A 7500-nucleotide genomic window follows, 5' to 3' on the forward strand; every position below is an offset into this window, starting at 1 on the left:
AATGAAATATAACTTGTTTCTTTTAAAAGCGGTTTATATTAAGTTATATTGCCCATATAACATTTTCAATAACATTTACATTTTGGGAGACCAAAGGACATGATTATGAGCAGTTTCAACTGTTAAATTGTTACATCTCTCATCTTACAGATGATACAATTATTCACCCTACACCCCCCTGATTGAGTGTTCCTCTATGACTCCCATACTCAGTTTCAGAATATTTACATTGAGGCTGGTTGAACATACACACATGCACACACAAACACAAACGAAAACTACAGACACACACACAGACACAAACACAAAAACACACACATACCCACATGCACACACAAACACAAACAAACATACAGACACACACACACACACACATACCCACATGCACACACAAACACAAACAAACATACCCCCCCCAACCCTCAACTCACACACAGTTATTTGACATGCTCAAGATAGGAAGATAAGCCAAAATAAGTTAAGCAAATGTAGTGCGAGAACAAGTGTGTGTGTGTCTGTTGAGTGTGTCTGTTGAGTGTGTCTCTGTGTGTGTGTGTGTGTGTGTGTGCATGTGTGTGTCTGTTGAGTATGTCTCTGTGTGTGTGTGTGTGTGTGTGTGTGTGTGTTTGTGCGCGTGCATGTGCCGGTGATAAGGAGCAGATGGCTGGCTGACGAGGGCTATTAAGTGGCCGTCATTAGGCCAGTCTACAGCCATAGCCCAGACTAAAACAAAAACCCTGCTTTGCTTGGCAGCCTCGGCATATCCTTTATCAGATGTCTGGAGATTGTGTGTGTGTGTGTGTGTGTGTGTGTGTGACTGAGAGAGAGAGAGATTTGGCAAGGTTTTAGGGAAAAGGAAAGGCAAGGGGTGATGAGAGTGTGTGCTGAGAGGTTGGTAGACCTGATGTAAGTGAGAGTGTTTGTGTGTGTGTGAAGGGAGCTGAGAGAGAGTGGTGAGAGATTTGAGAAAGTGAAGAGGAAAGAGGGATGTGGTGTGTGTGTGTGTGTGTGTGTGTGTGTGTGTGTGTGTGTGTATATGTGTGTGTGTGTGTGTGTGTGTGTGTGTGTGTGTGTGTGTGTGTGTGTGTGTGTGTGTGTGTGTGTGTGTGATTGTATGTGTGTGTGTGTATGTGTGTGTGTGTGTGTGTGTGTGTGTGTGTGTGTGTGTGTGTGTCTGTGTGTGTGAGTGAATAGCCTGACTGTGTTCCATCAAAGTGAATTTGAGGATATTACTGGCAAAACTACCAACAAACAAACACCTTAAAAAGATTAAAAACCTTCCTCTTGTAGTTACTCTGTTGTTCCATACACTGCTCTGGCAGAATGTGTGTGTGTGTGTGTGTGTGTGTGTGTGAGTGTGTGTTTCAAAGGTGGTGAGTATTTGTGTGTGTGTATGTGCATGTGCATGTGCATGTGTTTCCAAGGCGGTGTGTATGTGTATGTGCATGTGCATTTGCATGTGTGAGTGTGTTTCAAAGGGGGTGAGTATATACATGTATGTATGTTTCAGGAAGTGAGTGTGTGTTTGCTGAGGGGGAGGCCTCCCTCCCTCCAGAGTGTGATGCGGCGTTTGCATCCTGATGTTCACGAGACGGTTCAGGCATCCTACTGTTTATGTTAACATGATCTGGGAAAATGATCTGTGCATCAACACACAACCCCTCAGATGCTATGTGTGCACCTGAAAACTATTTTTGTGCCTTGACCAAAACACTGTCTCACAGGATCGAACCATCAACCTCTGGCATGGGAGGTGGGTGTAGAGAAGGTGGCTAAAAACACTAGCAGCATGTGGCACTAGCACATGTTTGGTAGCGAGGTTTACTCACATAACATAACAATACACTAATGTCAGAGGTGTCAAAAGTATTCACATTTAATACTTAGCACGGAACAAGATATAACAACGGGACTTGACCTAGTGTCATGGACTGGTTCGAAGAAATTATTCATTCACGCCGCTAGGAAGGGAAAAGTGCGGCGCGCTCTGGTCCCGCCCCCACTGGAGCCTATAAATACCACGGCGCGCTCCTCCATCTTCCTTGGATCAAAATCTGAGCGTTGAAACACCCACCCAAAAGAAGAAAAAACACTGTATCACGCAACTATTGTTATATCTTGTTCCGTGCTTAAGGAACCGAGGTTACGTAAGTAACCGAGACGTTCCTTATCGCAGGAAGCTGCAATATAACAACGGGACAGTTTCCATTAGCGAGTGTAAATACAGCTATTGCCATATCTTTCCAACTTTATTAAGCTTTGCCCTCACGGAGGTTCATACAGCAGCTGGTGGTGAACGTTCATAGGGCCTTATTTGTGCTTGTGAACACTTACTAGCACTTCACCGTGCACATACAGTGGTGGCCAAAATTATTAGAACACTTGACAGATCTGAGAATAATTAGCTTTTTTTTGCCTCCAAAACATGATTTCATTTCATAATGTTCATGAAACATGCAGATGGCTGTTCTGAGCACAAAACAATATCAGATGAAGTGAGTCCTACTGTTTTTAACCACTTTTAACTTTAATAAGTGGTACCTCCACCTTTTGCAGCAATTACAGCAGCACATCTCTCTGGCATAGAGTCAATATATTTCTTGAGAACTTCAACACTAATGTTATCCCATGCCTTCTGCAACTCAAGCCAAAGACTTTCCTTGGAATTTACAATAGATCTGTCGAGTTTATTTTCCAACTTGCCCCGAATTTGCTTGATGGGTTTGAAGTCCGGACTTTGATAGGGCCGGTCCATCATTATCAATGTTCCAGCAGATTCCTTGTCGCCAGTAGATCCGGCAATAGTTAAAATAATGTTTAGGGTCATTGTCCTCTTGGAAAATAAATCCAGGCTCAATAAGATGTCTCCAAGAAGGAACTCCGTGCCTCACCAGAATGTTGTGGTATACTTTTGTATCCATGATGCCATCAATTTAGCCAAAGTCACCTGTTCCTGAGGCTTAAATTGCACCCCACACTATAATACTACCCCCTCCTTGTTTAACTGTAGGCAAGAGACACTAATTTTGATACCTCTCCCCCTCACTTCGTGGAACATACACGCTTTGCTTGTTGCCAAACTATTAAAACCTGGACTCATCAGTACACAACACTTAAACCAATCTTTCTTTGTCCATTTCTTGTGTTCTTTTGCAAATTTCAGGCGTTACACTCAATTGTTCTCTTTCAGTAATGTTTCTTTGCTGCTATTCTGCCAAAAAGTACTTCTTCTCCCAGTTTCCGAAGGACAGTTCTTGAAGACACTGTTGCACCATTAGTCATTGTGATGTTAATCTCGTCACACAGTTCTTGTAAAGTCTTTCTTCGGTCCTGAAGACTGAGAATTTTGAGATGCTTCACTTGTGTGTCTGAGAGTTTCTTTTTGAAACCTCTCCCCTTTCGGTTCTGGTGCCATGGTGGTCTAAAGTGTACTTTACAGTGCTTGGACTGCATCTCAAGTCCTTGGCTATGCGGCAGTAACTCCAGCCAGCATAAAAAAAGCCTTTATTCGAACCCGTTGCTCATTTGTTAGCTCCTTCTTCACCTTAGCCATGTTCAAAGAGCATCATGTGCTTCAAGACTGCTTCTAGAGGCTTTGGATCTATACCATTTGGTGGTGTGGCCTCAGTGACAAAACCCTGATGTTACCAATCACTTAATGAGCAGGATAGGCCTTGTACATTCAAAAAAATCGCCGAGCTGTGTCCTAAGACTCTTGCATCACCATCCATTTAACCACAATAACACCTGACAATGATTACACAAGTAATTTGGCTTCTTCTGTGCAGGAACATGATTGTGTGAAATTGACAGTGAAATAGGCCTAGCTTGTTTTTGTACGGAAAATGACCTAAATCTCATTATGATGGCTCTATTCTATGGTTTATAGAGCATAATGATGACTTTGTAGATATTTCATTAGTTTTTAGGGTATTTTAATGGCCAATTCAACAAAAACAACTGAAAACTCTTAAATATGTCTAGTGTTCTAATAATTTTGGCCACCACTGTATGTTGAGAGAATGACTATCCTTGTCTGCCAGCTAGTGTGTCTACCATCTGTGTCTTCTCCTGTGTTGTCCTGTCTTTTAATGTTTCAGGTACCGGAACATTAGAGGCAGTGTGAGTCCAGGAGTTATGGTGAGATTGTGAGTGTGGAGACATGGTATATGGCTGAAATGGGAAAAAATATGGTGACCTTAGATTTGCCTTTCAGAGGAAATTGTGCCTGAAAAACTATGACCATTATATGATATGGTAGGGCGTTAACGTTAACGTAATGGTGATGGGTGATTGAATTAGGCCTAACTGAATTGATATTGGTGGTGGTTGTGCTGGTGACCTTAATGGTGTTGTGTAGTGAAGTTGTCCAGTCGAAGACCATTGTGATCTCGTGGTATTTGTGATTGCTGATGTTTCTAGCTTACTGGTTACTGTTAAAAAAAAAAAAAAAAAAAAGTAAGTAACCATATGTGTAGGTAACTGTTTCATGTATTTTGTGATCGTTGTTGAAATCTTATGTAAATATGAGTTCTGTATTGACCCCATTGGAAATCCGGTGGATTTCTTTTATGGGGGGAGGTGTGACGGCCGCCAGGCCTTGCTTGTGATTGTCTGCAGCAGGGCTTTGAACCAGAATTTTTTTCCCAATTGGTTCGTTCCGAACAGAAACAGTATTTTAACGTTTCAAGTTTTCGTTCCAACCGGTTAGAACAAAAAAATAAAGTTCCTGAACCGGTTAATAGCGTTCCATGTCAGCTGCGGGACATACAAATAAGTAGGCTGATCTTTAGGACTTTAAAATAATCTTATATGTCTCTATCCTGTCATTAAACATTAAAAAAGCACTTTAGGCTACATTATGTAAGCGGCAACTGTAATTCTGACATTTTGTAAGTATTATACATGAGTTAAGACAAGGAAAATGTATGCTATGTTGATTATTGGGCAAACAAAACATAACAGCATTTGGCCAAATCTCATCAGGGCCCAATCAGTGCATTTTTGTCAACAGAGACAATACAAATATTACAAAACTACAATGGTATCTACATAGTACATCCCTCAATGTTGTATTTGGATTTGTTAGTTGCGGGGTCAAATGAATGATGCTGCCGCATAGGATTCTCGTCTTCCCATCTGAACAAAAAAAGTTAAAATTCCAAATATGAAAACTACCGTATTAGCCTACGTTTTAAATAAAGACTTAACAAACTAGGGTAGGTTAAGCTGGGCAATAGCCAGGTAGTACTTAGCTACAATTTCATTAACTTGACCCTGCAGATTTTTACAACAATGCATTGGAAATTCGTAGCCTATCTTATAGAATTCCTATTTAAAAACAAACATGTGTGAGATACTTGGTACAATATTTACCTCTTCTTAAGATTGAGTTTGAGAGACTGGTGGCTACAGCTTGTGCATAGACTCACTGGCGGCGCGCGGCAAGGATCTCTATCTAAGTGAACGACCGGAAGAGAACATCACCAATCATATTGCATTTAGGAAGTTGTGAAAGAGCGAAAAAATAACGTTATTAACCGGTTACCATTATTTTAGGTTAACGATTCTGATCCGGAACATAATTTTTCACACACACACACACACACACACACACACACACACACACACACACACACACACACACACACACACACACACACACACACACACACACACACAGATACAAATGCAATTTCAGGCCTCATGTTTTTAATTAGCCTAGACCACCACCACATATGACACTCACCACACAAAACCCCCTTAAATATCATGGTCCCTCTAAACCTGGTCTTAGGGCTCCTGAAGAGAAGCTGGCCTTTAGGAGTAAGGACCAGCACACACACACACACACACACACACACACACACACACACACACACACACAGACACACACACACACACACACGCACATTCACACATATGTACACCAGTAAAGCAAGCTGGGTTCCAGCCTCAAGTCTCAACACATTTTCCCCACTGCATTTTTCCCCTGCAGGTTGTGTGACAGCTTCAGTGTCAAGTCCACTTTGAGTGTGTGTGTGTGTCTGTATGTGTATGTGTGTGCCTGTGTGTGGATGTGCGAGTGTGTGTGTGTGTGTGTGTGCACGTGTGTGTGTGTGTATGTGTGTGTATGTATGTATGTGCATGTGTGTGTATGTATGTGCCTGTGGGTGTATGTGTGTGTGTATGTGTGCATGTGTGTGTGTGTGTGTGTGTGTGTGTGTGTGTGTGTGTGTGTATGTACAGTGGTTAAAGTGGGATTTGGTAGGTGGGGGTACTCTATTTTCCGGTGTGGTGGCGGCGGCGGGGGGGTATTTGGTGGATCTGGCGGCGGCCGTGGCGGGGGGTATTTGGTGGATCTGGCGGCGGCCGTGGCGGGGGGTATTTGGTGGATCTGGTGGCGGCGGCGTTGAAATCACCCATTCCTATATTTTTTTAATCACAGTGATATAAGGAGGTCTAACCAAAGACCTAAACCAGGGATGGATCATGAGCCTTTGGGCCCCTATTTGGTTCCATGAGAAAATTTTGAATTTGGTAAATATGATTTCCTGTATTCTGGTGCATTTTGGGGATGGCCAGCTTGAAATGAACAATTAGTGCTGAAATCTGTTCTGCATCAGGCCAAATCTTAGTCATTCTTACACAGTAATCACAGCGCAAATTACACAGTGCCTACTTAGTTCCATGGCCTGGACTGTCCACTCACACAGCCATTAATAAACAACACTGCAGACTTCAGTTATTAAATTAAAAATATTTTACTGTTAAATGAATTATCAAAACATGACATAGCAACAATGCTTGGTAGACTTAGACTATCAATTGCTTGATTTTAAAAGAAAATCTAAAAAGAATGACTGTTGAGGCACCATTTCCAGACAAATTCTTACCCTTGGAAATAATCAGTTATTTTTCGTTTACACCCTCTCTTACTTCGATCCTCCTCCATCTTTAAGAAGGAAATTATGAAGACATAACATTACCAACGTGTTTTCCAATTAGGAAACAAGTACCGGTACTCACATTTTTTGTCTTTCTGACAAGCTGACGTGCTAGCCAATAACCAACTAATTGCAGTAACCATTGTTAATGTTCTCAGTCAGGGCCAGAGTGATAGAAAACGAATAACTAAAAGCCTGGTTCTTTCTTTAAGTTGTGTTTGTTGCCCTATTTAAAATATAGACGTTAGACTTTAGCTTACTACTTCACCCTGGACTCCAACATGCACTCGCTCTGACTGGAACAGTCTAAACACTTACCGCAAGATCTTTGGTGTGGACTGGCCTTAACATTACATTTTTTTTTTTTTTAAGAATCTATTTATTTATTAATTTATCTGAGGTGCCGGTACTGAGTACTGGAGCGTTCCGGCCCACTTTAACCCCTGTGTATGTATGTGCATGTGTGTGTATGTATGTGCATGTGGGTGTCTGTGTGTGTGTGTGTGTGTGTGTGTGTGTGTGTGTGTGTGTGTGTGTGTGCATGTGTGTGGGT

The 7500-nt window shown here is 41.8% G+C and overlaps 1 protein-coding gene across 3 annotated transcripts in view; it reads right to left on the reverse strand.

Moving 5' to 3' along the window:
- The window catches only part of egfem1 (EGF-like and EMI domain containing 1), a 77223-nt gene that overhangs the window by 17347 nt on the left and 52376 nt on the right, over positions 1-7500 (reverse strand). The gene's annotated exons all lie outside the window — the stretch shown is intronic.

This window comes from Sprattus sprattus (genome assembly GCF_963457725.1).
Source record: "Sprattus sprattus genome assembly, chromosome: 9".
Taxonomy (NCBI): Eukaryota; Metazoa; Chordata; class Actinopteri; order Clupeiformes; family Clupeidae; genus Sprattus; species Sprattus sprattus.